Consider the following 15,931-nt stretch of genomic DNA (forward strand, 5'->3'; position numbering starts at 1 on the left):
TGCTATCTGTCACCACTGAAAACAGCCTCACTGCATCCTCTTTGGAACTCGCCTTCAGGTAGTTAAAGGCTGCTATCAAATTCCCCCTCACTGTTCTCTTTTGTAGACTAAATAAGCCCAAATCCCTCAGCTTCTCCTCATAAGTAATTTTTATTGTCCTCTGCTGGACTTTCTCTAATGCATCCACGTCATTTCTGTAATGGAGGAGGGCCACCAGAATTAGACACAATACTTCAGATATGGCCTCATCAGTGCTGAATAAAGGGGAATAATCACTTCTCTAGATGTGCTGGAAATGCTCCTCCTAATGCACCCTAATATTTCGTTGACTTTCTTGGCTACAAGGGGACACTGTTGACTTATATCCCACTTCTCATCCACTGTAATCCCCAAATCTTTTTTCTGCTGAACTGCTGCTTAGCCAGTCAGTCCCCAGCCTCTAGCAGTACTTGGGATTCCCCTGTCCCATGTGAAGGACTCTGCTCTTGTCCTTGTTGAACCTCAGATCAGATCAGATTTCTTTTGGCTTAATTCTCCAATTTCTCTAGGTCACTCTGGACCCTATTCCTACCTTCCCTCTGCCTCTCCCCATAGCTTAGTGTCATCTGTGAAATTGTTCTCGGTGCAATCCAGTCCCTCATTCAGATAATTAGTAAAGATGTTGGGGAAAAACGGCCCTTGAACCAACCCTTGGGGCACTCCACTTGATGCCAACTGCCAACTAGACATCAAGTCATTGATTCATTTATTGCTCTTTGCTTCTTGACTATACAAGGGCCAAAAATCCAGACACATTTATTAAAATCTCCTTGTACGTGGAGGATTCAGATAACATGGAACCCAGGTTCAAGCTGCTGTTTTTGCTTGACTTTTCAAAGCAAAGTTTTGTTAGGGTTTTACTTACACCATCCATAGTTTTGCTTGCATCTATTAGAAATCAAAATAGTCAAACACAGAATCACTTATCCAAAGTCCCCAAACCAACACCCTTTTACACAAAGGTTTGCAGAAAGCTCCTACCTACATGATGGACATTTACAGTACAATGCAGGGTGATTACTGTCTTCTGGCATTCACTCCAGCTCTGCAAAATATTGAGCAACCACAGCCCCCTGGATTTCCATGGGAACTCAGGACACTCAGCACAATGGGTTTAATACTGAGTTCACTTGGCTGTATTAATACTTTGCATGCTGGATGTGGTGTTTCTGGGTGCTTTACTTGTACTTCAGAGGTTCAAACTTTTTATTGTTGTCATTAAATATAGTTCAGTGTTAAGAAGAGTCCGCAGGGGCAATACTATATGGAGTGTGAAGTAAGGTTTCCTTTTGCTTTAGAAGCTTATAGGTATGGAAAGCAGAGGCTTTCCTGTCAGGAGGAAATTCATACAGAAGCCGGGACTCCCTGTTGAGATGAGAGGAAGAAAATACAAAGACATGACTGAAGGAATTTAAGGTACTGTGCAATGAGGAACAGATTTTACTCCAAGAGACAAAGATCATTGTATGTCTGTCTTTTATTATTCATAACCTCCCCTGTAGTTGAATGGAAGGACTATAGCTTTTCTCCCCCCTCTCCCCTCACCTCTTGGAGCATTTGGGAGAAGGGGTGGGGGAATATGGTGATGCAGGAATGCCACTGTTCAGGGGCTGTAGAGGGAGTTTAGCCTCAAAGTGTTTCTCCTGAAGGTCTGTGAGACACCTCAATATGTCCATTTGTTCCTTCAGCATTCCCAGCATCTCCTGCTGTGGGCCTTGCTCATGCTTCTTGGCTTCTCTCTCATGCTTGTAATGTCCATGTCCAGTTTTTCAGAGGTAGAAATCCTTCACACTCTCTGCTCAGTGTTAGCTGTCCCAGAGGTGTTCATAATCCCATTAAACACACGTTCTTCTAATCAGGGACAGCCTCTCTGCCAGGGTGGAAAATGAGCCACACTTTCAGCTGTAAGTTATGGAAAGCACAAAGCAATCATGTCAGTGCGTGCCCAGGGTCTAGTGCATAGTTAATATATACAAATCACTCTCCTTATTCCACTGAAGTATGAGAACATTCTCATTTACATCAGGTATTCATTGAACCATCTTGCTATAACAGCATGGTGAGTGGCCTGAGGACATGAGTGATGGATCATTTGCAGCACTGGGTGGCCAAGCTGTGTTGGGAACACAGGTGGGCAGAGGCCCAATATCACCTGCTCTTTGTGCCATGGACATCAGAGACCATGGCTGACTCTGGCAAAATGCAAGCCTTGGCAGAGGCAGGGCAGGGGTGGGCTTGCAGCAGTGGGAGTACGCAAACAAAATTCCATCCCCATCAAGAATCTCCAGTGCCTCTGCAGTTAACCATGGCCCAAGGCTTGCATTTTCTAAGCTCAGCACTGACCCTTGCCATCCAAACCACCAGCATATCTGGAGAACCATGAAGGAATAGAAAACCAAAATGGAAGTGGGTTAACAGGCACTATTATTTGCAATCTGAACAATCAACATAAAAACTGCTGCTGTCTCTCCTAGGTGCCCATGGCTGATATCACTCCTGAGGGTAACAGATGTGATAAGGAAACTGATGCTGCAAGTGTCTGGATACAGACCCGGTCCTTATGCTGCTATGCTGTGTACTGAGATGATTCCAGCAGAATTAATGCTAGAGTGGCATGGGAAAGTGTCCTTCCATGGTGGAAGAAATAAGGCAGCCCTCCCCAGAAACCTTCTGCAAAGGATTGCAGAGTATCTTCTTGAAACTTTCCTGGAGAACTCTATGGAAGGTTCCTGCGTTCTCTCTCTGCACATAGACTTCAGGGGATAGTCGAGTTAATCTGTTACAGTAAAACAACAACAAATGGCCTGGTAGCACTTTATGTTTTGTTAGTCTATAAAGTGCTACCAGACCATTTGTTGTTGTTTTTTTCTCTGCACACAAATAGTCTTTGCTGTGGGATACCCTCTGCCTAGCTGGTTTAGACACTGTGAAGCACATAGCCACTGTGACTCATATTTTTTTTAAATTACATAGTGTAAGAGAACATGTGATCCCAAAATACTAACTGGGATGATATACTCACCAGTGGTGTCTTCCCTGGCAACACATTTGGCCACAATGTTGTGACTGGGTGGCTTGCTCAGGGGTTTCAAACACCTACTGGGTCTCCAGGAGAATGGATTTGCCATTTACCATCAGTCTCCCATTTTTCTCTTCCTCACCCAAGACCACCTTCTCACTGTTACCTGCAGTGTCCTGGGATTCCATCCCTTCAGAAGTATCCGCGCTGCTCTTGGGCATTATTGTGGGATCACTGCTGAGCATCACATAAAGCTAATTGTAGCAGCAGCATGTCTGCAGTGCAGGACAAGAATGACTGTTTATGTCCTATGCCTTCTGGTAATGTCTACCATAGTTCTTTGGTTTTTACATGGCACTGATGCATGTCTCTAAGGTAGCCCTTGTCCCCCGTACCGCTGTACAATCATTCTGTAGTTAGTGATGTTTCTACATCTGTATCATAGCTATGCCTACAGACTCTTCTCCTCACAGAACAATAAGGTCCACCATCTTCTGTGTACTCCAGGCTGGAGCTTGTTTAGGATATTGGGTCAGCTGGATCAGTTGGGGTGGCAAGATCTCCATACTGAACAAACAGGAAATGGGAATTAAAAATTACCAGTGATTTAACAGCGGGCTGGGGGAGGGGAGAAAGACTGTTTCCTGTGTTCCTGGTGCTGAGCAGCGGAGTTGAAAATGGTCCCCAGAGTGGTCACATCAGAGCATCATGGCGCATCTCCTGGAGGTCAGTAAAGCAACACACTACCTATATTGCCTCTTTGTTAGCCTAATACTGTATTGATTTAAGCGCTATACCTCTTGCTGAGGTGGAGTAATGAAGCTGATGTGGCAGATGAGCTACATCAGCAGAATGGACTGGGTGGTTTACATACAGCCATCATTAGGATGATGTTAGCTGCTTTACATTGACATAACTCTGTAGTATAGACCAGGCTTACGGAGAGCATGAATCAAGTGAAGCTAAACTGAAATAAGCCTAGTTTAAAGTAAAGTAAGCAGGTCAATAGAGGGTTTAACTAAATACATTTAAAAACCAATTAAATTAGACCAGTGCAACCTTATTGGGCAGACAAGGTCTAATACAGCCACCCAGCCTGATTGATAGTCAGTATTAATATATCAGCTACTGATCTGTTCACAAATCCATACACTACGGCTAGATTCTCAGGAAATAAGGGCAAGGTGGATCTCAAAGGGAAATACTACAAGCAGTTCAAGCTTCAGAAGAGTTCACTGGGATCAAGTTGGAGTTGATGGAATCCATAATTGATTTTAGCAAACCAGCTCATTGATAGAATGGAGACTAAAACTGCACAGAAAAAGATGCAACTAATTGAAGATGATAATTTGATGCTTGAAACAGGGTATGAAACTCACTGAGGGGTAAATTAGGGTTGTGATTGAAGAGTAATTAGTATGTTTGTACACAAACATATTCTGATTAGGGCTTTAATTGAAGAGTAATTAGAATGTTAGTACACAAACATATTCCAGATATTCTGAGTTCCTGTTATGGCTGTCCCATGTTGTGTTGGTCTTGAATGTTAGTATTATTCATTGTGAGATATTTGAAATTCTAAATATTTACACCACTCTGTTAAAATAGTTGTATGTTGGTTTTCTGGACAATGACCCTGATACCATGCCATATAAATCAAGGAAGTTTTTCACTGAAGTCAGTGGGAGCTAAACTGATACGTATTTTTAGTGGGTTATAATATAGCGATAAACCTTAAAGCTTCAGCTGTAGAAATGTGAGGTCTGACACTTTGAAATCATCACCATTTAAATACACATGATGCAGACAATCACAAAGTACAAATTGATAAAAAATTTGAAAACCTCTGTCTACTGCATTCTGTGTATCCGAGTAGCAATCATTGTATCTTTGAAACAAAAAACTAATTTTAGGACTGGCAACATACAAAAACCTGTAGGGGAAAACTTCAATCTTCCTGGACACACAATTGCAGATCTAAAGGTAGCCATCCTGCAGCAAAAAAAACTTCAGGACCAGACTTCAAAGAGAAACTGCTGCTCACAAACATCCCACTCTCCCTACCTCTAATATCATCAATTCACAGACACTTACCCTCCTTCCTTCCCCCCCCCCCGCATCCCCCTCCTGTTCTGCAATGTGATTTGTCCTTTTCATATTTGTTCATTTTTTTAATTGTATCCTTTGGTATATATGGTTGTGACTACTTTCTTCCACTATTTGATCTGAGGAAGTGGGTCTGGCCCACGAAAGCTCATCATCTAATAAACCATCTTGTTAGTCTTTAAAGTGCTACATTGTCCTGCATTTTGCTGAGCTACAGTTCATCTTCAAGTTTGACACAATCAACTCTGGATTAAACAAAGACTGTGAATGGCTCGCTAACTACAAAAGCAGCTTCTCCTCTCTTGGAATTCACACCTCCAGATCAGCTACTAGAAGTGGGCCTCATCCTCCTTGATTGGATCCACCTCGTCATCTCCAGCCTGATTCTGCCCTGTATATTTATTCCTGCCTCTGGAAATTTCCACTACATGCATCTGACGAAGTGGATTTTTGCCCACGAAAGCTTATGCTCCTACACTTCAGTTATTCTATAAGGTGCCACAGGACTCCTCGCCGCTTTTGCAGATTCAGACTAACATGGCTACCCCTCTGATATGTAGCTTGGGTATCCCTGGGCCAAAGACAAATACAGCCTCTCATTGGAAAGGCCTTGCAGATCTGCTTACCACCCACCATGAAGCAACAAGTGTGCCAGTTCCTGGGGATAGGTAGCTACTATCATCATTTGATCTCCTAGTTTGCTTTTATTGTGCCCCAATGATTAAATTCCTAACAAAAGACAACTTGTAGCTCACATTCTGAATGCATGAGTACGGGGAGGCCTTCCAACCCTTACCACCAGCCTGTGTCAGGAGCCAGTGCTATACAGCCCAGACTTCACCCATGGATTCATCATCTAGATGCATATGTTGGCAGTGGGACGTGGGGCTGTCCTCTTCTAACACTTTCACTAGATGAGTCTGGAGCTTACATTCATTATTCTGCTAGACACAATATAGAAATCCCAGGAGACAATTTCTCTGTACTAGTCCATACATAGTGAACACAAATTAATTGGTTAGATGTCTGATGACAGGTAATGTGGCTGCCGTAGTTGCCATCTGTGCTCTTAAAACAAAAGAGGACGAGAATGTGGTAAGCCAGAAAGCATGAGATACTGTTTAGAAACCTTTATTAAAGCTTTTGTAGTTGGTAATTATTTGTACCTATTGTATTAAATTATTCATTTATCCCTTTTATCTTTTAATGCCCCAGGACATATTTACTGGCATGGATAATGAAATTTATCCTTTAATTCCATCAAAGAATGAAGATTTATTTTGTATTAGAAAAATTCATTTTCAAATCCTTTTTTCTTCTCTCTTCCCTGATTTGCTTTACTGATTAAGATGTCTGCTAAGGAAACACTTTAGAAAAGCTTTTTATGTATGTACAGTAAAATCTTAAAGATGCAAACACTGAGTTATAGACTGACCAGTCAACCAAATACCATGTGAAACTGAAAGTAACCAGTAGAGACGAAAAAAAAAAAAAAGCAAATACCGTATTGTTCCTATATTGCATCTTAAAAGGTCTTATAGGTAGGCACATCTTAAAGGTAGGTACATGTGTGCTGCCTGTCCCTACCTCACCTTTGCCCCTAGGCGGGGAGAGGGGGTACAGCCACTTACTGCTTGGAGGTGAAGACATGTATGTGGGTAGGTGAAGGCAGCCAAATGCAGCCAGATGTGGCAGAGAAGGAGTAGCACTGGGGTTGGTGCCATTTCAGTTCCTCCTCTTTTCTCCCCAGATTGGAGAGGGACTCACATACAACAGGAGGGAGACAAGCTTGATAACTTAGTCCAACCCAGGGAAAACTGCTGCTTGGAAGGAAACTGCTGGTGCTGAGGAGGGAACTGTGCTGCTGGCAACTGGCTTGGAGTATCTGTTGCTGGAGCCCAAACTGTGCTTTTTTTATAGTTAGGAACAATTTCAGCGTTATGGGCAAGCTCCATTCCCGAGGTGTCCGAAACTCTGAGGTGCTGCAGTAGTCACAAAAGTGTGCTTTGAAAGCACAAATAGTAAGCTCCTCATTTTAAGGTTACAAACACTTTTTCATATCAGGTACAGTTGTCGACTTTTTATTTAATACAGGCAAATTGGTTATTGTGGCCTCATCTTGCAAATCTAAGGACTCTGGACTCTTAATTTATTCTTATTGCCCAATATTTGCTGCTGGAATTTTAGCGATTTCTCCCCACCCCTATTGTTTTGTGCATATTGTAATTAGGGAACAAAGAGGGTGGAGATGGACTTTGCACAATGTTTTCCTTTTCACTTAAGGCATTGTCTGGGACAGATAGTTTGGGAATCACCCCTTTGGCTGAGCAGAACAGCATTCAGACTTTAGTCCCTGGATGGGGAAGAGCAAATAGTCTATGGTCTCTGGGCTGGGACTGAGAGCAAACAGCAGCTGCCCCTAGTGGCTTGTGGGATGTGGTATGGAGGGAATGCAGCCCCCCTTGTTGCACTGGGTTCTAACCCAGGACCCTATGAAATTGGGGATTTCTCCACTAATATATGGCTACATCTACACTGCAGGGTTCTTGTGCAAGAACAGCGGTTCTTGCACAAAAACTTTTGGAGCATCTACACTGCATGCGTGTTCTTGCGCAAGTACATTCACAGTAAGGCCTTGGAACAGAGGGCTTCTTGTGCAAGAGTTATTCCTCTCTCCACGAGGAATAAGCCCTCTTGCACAAGAGCTCTTGCGCAAGAAGGCAGTGTGGACAGGCAACAGGAGTTTCTTGTGCAAGAAACCCCTATGGCTAAAATGGCCATCAGAGCAAGAGAGCGTCCACACTGCCATGGACGCTCTTGCGCAAAAGCACATCTCTTCTGCAAAAGCACATGGCAGTGTGGACACGTTCCTGTGGAAGACCTTTTGCACAAGAACGCTTGCGCAAAACAATTCTTGCGCAAGAAGCCTGCAGTGTAGACGTATCCTAAGGGTTTAGATACCAGCTTCTACTACTTCCCTGGGTCACTTCCTACCACAAATTGCATCCTGGGCATCTCCTCAGCTGGTGGTGACCTGGTCTTACTGTCAGTTTCTACAATCAGAAAGTCATCTGCAGCAAAGTCCTGGTCCATGACAATGTTCCTTTTAATCTTTTCCATCTATGCGGTTGGATTTTTTCCATCCATGTGTGGAATATTTTTTATGTGCACAGAGGTATGTGTGAATGTGCACCACTAGTAGAAACACAAAACCTAGTTGTGGATGCTCTGCTAATCAGCTGTGCAGCATTTTGAATCTCTCCTGAGTGGTTGCACAAGTGAACAGATTACAGAGAATGCTGGCTCATGGTCTCTGCCACTTGGAATGTCACCAGCACCTCTGGAGGATACTGTAGTACATGTCCTTCCTCCTCCACCGCCAGCCCTAACCAAACTGAGCTGCCTCCTTTTTCCAGCTCTTCCACCTTGAGTATGCACAGTAGGGCACAGGGGGCATGGCCTCCTGTACCACAACAATTAGCCTGCCCCTGTTGGTCCAGTGTGTAGTTGGCACACCCTGTCACAACTTAGTTAAAGCCAATGCATGTGTTTAGCACCCTTCTTTTGGGAAGAAAGAAGCGAACACTTAAGTGCCCTGGCACTGTGATGATACCCTGATTGCAAATATATAGGCTGCAGTAATGGTTGCTGTTACGTGTGGCTGTGTGTGTTTATCAGACAGTGAGAAGCAGTTGCAAGGATGTCCCTGAGAGGGAGCAGAGACAGACTTCCTTTGGCATATTACTCACGAGTGAACCAGAACTGGAAATAATGAGCAATGAAACTGCATGTTGCAGTTTGTCTTTACTGTATCCAAGGAAACTGAACTTTGTGTAAATTCTCTGTAAATAACAGGTTGCACCAAAGAAATCCCAGAAACTATCCTCCAAAGCCCCTTCTATAGGCTAACGCTCAGGCCAAAGGGGCAATAACCTTTAGGGCAGTTGCAGATTAAAGGGGAGCCAGAAACCAGTGTGGGGCACAAGGCCTTTGCCTAGACATTGACAACATGGCCAAGGGCCAAGGGCTGCAGCAATCTTAAAAGATCCATAGATTCTGGGATTGAACCCTGAGCTTTTTCCTTAGAGAGATGATCAAATCTTTACTTCTCTGATGGAGTGATCAAAATAAAAGCTCCTGAGAAGAAAGCTGTGTGAGGAGGAGACTTGGCCTATTATTAGTAATACAGGAAATACTTCACATGTTCCTTGGATTCTGCAATTTCTTCCCTAAGGCTTTGTCAATAGCTCAGTTCTCTGTTGTCTGGCCTTTACTGTTTTCCTTTGTTTACAGTCTCATTAACCTTTGAAGAATGAGGTAGATTGGACGGCAGACAGTCAAAACACAGATTCTGAGAAGGTCAAAGCAGTACAAGGTACAGAAGCACATCACAGAGTGGGCTTTGTATCTGTGTTTTGATGCCACACTCATGCCAAAAGTTTAAACGAGGAAATAATACAGTGTTCATCATTCCCATAATTAGCGCACTGAAATTTGAAGATATCTGCTGCAGATGTGGATACAGATATCCAGGGCTCATTTTTGCAGATACAGATGTGGATGCAGATAGAAATTTTGTATCTAGAACCCTGAAACTTTACAGATATCTGCTTTATATCCATAGGTACGTGCATTCGCTGATGTGGCTGTGGATAGCCGGGAATCATTTTTGCAGAGGCAGATGCGGAAACCCATTTTGTATCCATGCAAGGCTCTACCCATAATGAACATTGAACCAGATTGTTAGCTCTAGTATGTGTAACCCTTCTGCCAGGTAGTGTCGGCAGCATCCAGGGCTGGGTCCAATATCTAGGGGTTCCTTTTCATCCATCCCACACAGAACCAGCTTGAGTCCCCACCCCGTAGCTTGGGAGATTCACACACACCCCTGGGCGCCTCTGAGAGGCAATGCTTCCCCACTCGCAAGCACAGCGTCTGAGCATAGAAAATAAACTTTTAATGAAAGAGGGAGAAAAGTCACATGACATTAACTTGGGAAAACACCACAGAGTTCATGACCAAACCACGAGTAAATGTCCCAGCTCAAGTAGATTGAGCAATGTCCTTTGCCTCTCAGGCTCACAAGTCCAGCAATGTAAGTGTCCCATTCACATGCCCAAACTTTCTCCATACCCCACTCATAGTTGGTGCCCTTGGTCAGAGCTCAGAGGTGATTTTCAGAGTTCACCTCCCACCCTTTGGGTGAGGGCAGCATATGAGGTGTCTCACTCACTCCATTTGCCACTCCCACCAGCTGCCTTCCAGCGGTTTGCTCTGCCAGCCACCCTGCTGGCTTCCTGCTGCTGATGGGTTTGAATATCGGCCAAACCTAGTGATTTCAGCTCTCTGTGATTTCACCTCTTGACCCACAGTGCAGGCCAGCAGAAGATAGAAACCCTTTATGGAATCTGTTTTAGTTCTATCATTAGAACACAGGAGGATGTGGGGAAGAAATAGGTTGAACCAGTCTTACAGCTAATGCCTGGGGGGCATGTAGCATTCTGGTTCAGAGCTGAGCTCTGTTCTGCTCTCCCCCCAGACTAATCCACTTGAGTCTGGAAGGGAGAGGCTTGTCCATCTGAGACTCTTTACAATGAGGCTGTGTCTAGACTGGCCAGTTTTTCCAGAAAATCAGCCGCTTTTCCAGAAAAACTTGCCAACTGTCTACACTGGCCGCTTGAATTTCCGCAAAAGCATTGACGATCTCATGTAAGATTGTCAGTGTTTTTGCGGATATACTATGCTGCTTCCGTTCGGGCAAAAGTCCTTTTGCGCAAAACTTTTGCACAAAAAGGCCAGTGTAGACAGCTCAGATTTGTTTTCTGCAAAAAAGCCCCGATCGCGAAAATGGCGATCGGGGCTTTTTTGTGGAAAAGCACGTTTAGATTGGCACGGATGCTTTTCTGCAAAAAGTGCTTTTGCGGAAAAGCGTCCGTGCCAATCTAGATGCTCTGTTCCGAAAATGCTTTTAACGGAAAACTTTTCCGTTAAAAGCATTTCCGGAAAATCATGCCAGTCTAGACATAGCCTGACAGTGTCTCTCCTGCAAGCACTGGTGTCATATTTTACAATTCTTACATTCAGGGTTAACATGGTTTGTGACCCCACAACAGCCAAATTAGTAACAACAGGCAAAATATCATTCTAACAACTGAGCATCCATCAGGCCTATAGTACTGACTGAACTGGATTTACATACACACACCTAGGCTATGTCTACACTGGCAAGTTCTTGCGCAAGAACCATTGCCGAATAAAGGGGAATAATGACATCTCTGGATCTGCTGGCAATGCTCCTCTTAATGCAACCTAATATGCCATTAGCCTTCTTGGCTACAAGGGCACACTGTTGACTCATATCCAGCTTCTCATCCACTGTAACCCCCAGGTCCTTTTCTGCAGAACTACTGCTTAGCTGGTTGGTCCCCAGCTTGTAACTATGCCTGGGATTCTTCCGTCCCAAGTGCAGGAGTCTACACTTGTCCTTGTTGAACCTCATAAGATTTCTTGTGGCCCAATCCTCCAATTTGTCTAAGTCACTCTGGACCCTATCTCTTCCCTCCAGCGTATCTACCTCTCCCCCTAGCTTAGTGTCATCTGAAAACTTGCTGAGGGTGCAATCCCTCCCCTCATCCAGGTCATTAATAAAGATATTGAACAAAACCGATCCTAGAACCGAACCTTGGGGCACTCCACTAGAAACCGACCGCCATCCTGACATCAAGCCGTTGATCACTACCCGCTGGGCCCGGCCTTCTAGCCATCTTTCTAAGGTAGGGTTGCCAGATGTCTGGTTTTCAGCTGGAATGTCTGGTTGAAAAGGGGTCCCAGAAGCACAGCACAAAATTTCCATGAACTCTAATCCCAATAGATTTTAAAGGACTTAGAATGGTTGACTTTTGAGTAGAAGATGAGATGTGCCCATACTGTAGTAGTGCAGCTATTCTACTAGAACAATGGTATACATGGTAGTGTGGTGTTAAAGTTCAGTATGGGATGGTTGTATTTCTCAGAAGCAAATCAGTTCTCTCAGTCTCTCCCACTTGTATAGACCTTCTTGGAAACATAAGTTCAAAAACTTGGATTTATTTTTGAAATCTTAATATAGCAAAGCAGTATAACATCTGTTTAACCCACCTAGCACCCAGATTTCTAAGATACCTCTCCTCTTACTGTCTAAGCACCAAATGGATCAATAGGCAATCCAAGTTTGATTATGATTAAATGGTTACTGATATGATGTTCGCAACTGGGACTGTTTGCTGCAGTAAACCCTACTCATAGTAGGTATTCACAAAATATAGGGGGAGTCTAATTTATACTACAGGGTGCACCTCCCTGGTTCAGAATCCTTGGGACCTGACCAGTCCTGGACAAGCAAATTTGCTGGAGGTCACCTGCCATCAGTGCTCTGCTTCTGGCCCAGGCTGCCCCCAACTGACGACCTGGCTGGGATGCTGGATGCCAGCCTTGGTCCTGGCTGGGCTGCTGCTGGCTCCAGCCTCAACTGAGATGCTAAACATCAGCCCTGCTGCCACCGGGTCTGGCCCTGGCCCTAACTGACAGCTCCTGCACTGGTCCTGCTGCCACTGGCTCTGTCCTGACTGGGTTGTCAGATGCCGGCCCCACTGCTGCCTGCTCCAGCCCAGGCTGGGGCTCCTGGACACGGGCACCAGCCAGGCTATCCCTGTCTCAGGCCTGGCTGGGTTGCTGGATGCTGACCCCACTGCTGCCAGCTCTTCTAGGCTCCCTTTTGCTATTGGGCTCCCATCCCCAAGACTGTCTGGAGCAGGGACCTCCATGATCCAGCAGGGCCACAGAAGTTGCTGGCCCAAGTTTACGGAGGTGCAACCTGTATTCTAATATGAACTCTCAGGTGATGATAATTAATGATGTGTCTGTAGACATAAAGAAATTTCCACTTGATCACTACTAACCAACTTGAATGCAGAAAAAAATATGACTCCTGTTTAAAACAAAAAGTAGCTAAAATGCCACAATAATCTCTTCCAGCAATATGCAGTCCTTTAGCTGTGACAGGGTAATTGTAATCATGCATGAGATTCAGAATCTTCATGTAGTTCTTCAATTATAGGCTAGTAATCCTCACTGACTCAGGAGATAAATATCTCATATACTCACAGAATGCAAGAAGTTATGAATTTTTGACTGCCATTCCAGTGTCTTTCTTGTAATAAAAGTTAATAAACCTATCAAAGGCAAAGGCTAAAAATTTATTTTGTGTGAGTTTTATATTGAAAGGGGGAGGGAGAATATGGGGGATGACTTTGCTGGTATAGGGCAAATTTTGCAGTTTTCAAACTATGGCAAGACTGTGGATAAAGCTGCATTATTTATACTTTTGAAAGGATGGTAACTAGTCTGGAAAAATAAATTGTGATTTGATTGATCACCTATCTCACTAGAGAGCTCTCTTTGACTTCAGTAGAACTACTTTCAAGCATAGGGCCAACTGAATTTGGTCCTGTGATGTTGCCTGTGCTTGCATTACTGCAGTGTCTCTGCATTTGTGATTTCAATAAGACCTATTAGGTAACAATTGGATCAATGTACTATATGTCCCAATTCAGCTAAGTCAATGAGAGTACAGATGTGCTTTGCTGGATATGGGTAATACAGTACTGGAATTTGTTGATCCAAGGGAGAGAAAATATCCTCCTGAATGAAGTTTTTTTTAATCCTGTCTAAGGTCACTAGGAAATTAAAAGAACTCTAAACCAGATCAACTGCTGTAAAACCAAAAATGATCTGTGCTCTGTAGAAACAGAATCTGGTTTTTGTTCTGTGTGATTTAGTAAAGCAGATGCTGAGACAGACTGCCAAGCAGGAGAGAGAAGCACATATGTGCTAACCAACCCTGTGCTCACAGCACTGCTATCATAATTGAAAGTGGCATTATCATAATCATTGAAGCTGCTGTGTGAACAAGGGAGTGGTTCAAGCAAAACTAACCATGCTGATTTCAGCCCCGTGGCAAACATAATGATTTAATTGTTTGCTAAATCAACAAGGACAACTACAGTTTCTTTCATTGCTGTATTTTCAACCTTGAGAGAGCAGTTTAAACAAAGGAGAATACAAAACTTTACAGCATCTTTTAATTTGAGGAGGAAAAATCCAGGTGACTAAAGATAGAACATATATTCCTGAATCCTGTTTCTAGATTTGGATTTTATTTTCAGTAATGTCTAAATCCAAATGAAAACACTGGCAAATAACTAACATTGTCTTTTAGTTCCTCTTTCATCCTTATCATTACTGCTTTTTACTTTTAGTCACCAATATCCTTTCATCTCTGGTTTTCTCTCTCTCTCGTCCATATTCAAACTATTTGGAGAGTTTAATCTTCCAAGATATGTCAAACTTCCCAGGTTGATGTGTAAATGGCTCTAAATAAGGGCTTGTCTACACAGGGGTGTTTAATCCAAGTTTTTGTTGTGTGTCAGATAACTCACAGTACATGAGTTGAACCAACACCATGCACCTGAAATCATTCAATTTTCAATTTGCATTGTGTGAACTCAGGGCAACAACTAGTGGCAAATTGATGGTTCAGTGTTCTCTGGGGGTATCCCCATCAGGGTGTCACATATCCATAAGATCTGTGCAATTCTACAGCTTTTAACAATCTTTTGGAGGAACCACTGCATTGTACCCAAGTCTTCCTTAAGGGTAGGCTAAGCCTCTGGCTGCTGACACCCTTTTACACCATGAGCTCTGTTCAGCAAGTCCAACTGCAATAAATGTCTGGTAGAGACTTGTCTTCTTTTCAGGGGCTCACTGCACAGGAATTATGTGCAGTGACACTCAGCCAGTGTTTGTAAAACAGAGCAGGATTCATTAATCAAGTGGATGCTACTTTGAAAATCCTTTGTTTCTTCTATCTTTGACCCCATGGTTTCTTTCTGTGCTGGCTTGCACCATTTTCTAATGACTGTTAGCCAGCATGGACCCTTATTATGGTGACAAGTGCAAATATGCACAGGTTATCTGAAATGTATTTCAGAGCTGGTTGAATTCAACATTGCTTTGCCCGTTACACTAACAAGCAGATGGTATGGGAGCAGGTAACTATCCTTTGGAGTCAGAAAGAGACAAAGAAAAGGAGGACACACATCTGTTAGAACAAGAAGACTGGTTTCTGGATCACCTTATATTTTAACACTACTTGATTACAGACCGGGGAAGGGTCTTCCTAGAAACTTGTCACCATGATAGGGAAGGCATACAAGAAAATGGACAGGTTAGCAACAATTAGCTTGCAAAGCACTGTTGGATAGCCATTGGAAGCGTGAAAAAAGTGTGCATGTGAACAAAAAACCAAACTGATTCAGTGAGAAGCAAACCTAGTTCACTTTGCAAGAGGAGTCCACGGTTCCTGATAAATGTGTAGTTGGCGCACAGTGAGGATTTGCATTGTGCGTATGCAAGTTTTGTCCTTTATCCACTTTCTGGAAAATTTAGGGTATAAGGAAAAGTCTTTATAAACTATTTGACTGACTTTGAATTAATCTTCTGTCAACCTTATATTATCTTTAATACTCAAGCTCATTCAATTGTGATAAGTTTCTTTGACTTATAACTGTAATTTTCCAGTCAATGCTTTTCAATTGTTTTCTCTTTCTCTGGTTTTATTTTGTATATTTCTATTTTCCTCAAAGTCCCTATAGATTTACATAAATATATCTAGAGGGACTTAGAGGTCATTCTCTCATCTTCACTGAGGACTTGGTTCTGAATCTTATA

Source organism: Pelodiscus sinensis, chromosome 2, assembly GCF_052426305.1.
Source record: "Pelodiscus sinensis isolate ZL-2025 chromosome 2, ASM5242630v1, whole genome shotgun sequence".
Classification (NCBI taxonomy): domain Eukaryota; kingdom Metazoa; phylum Chordata; order Testudines; family Trionychidae; genus Pelodiscus; species Pelodiscus sinensis.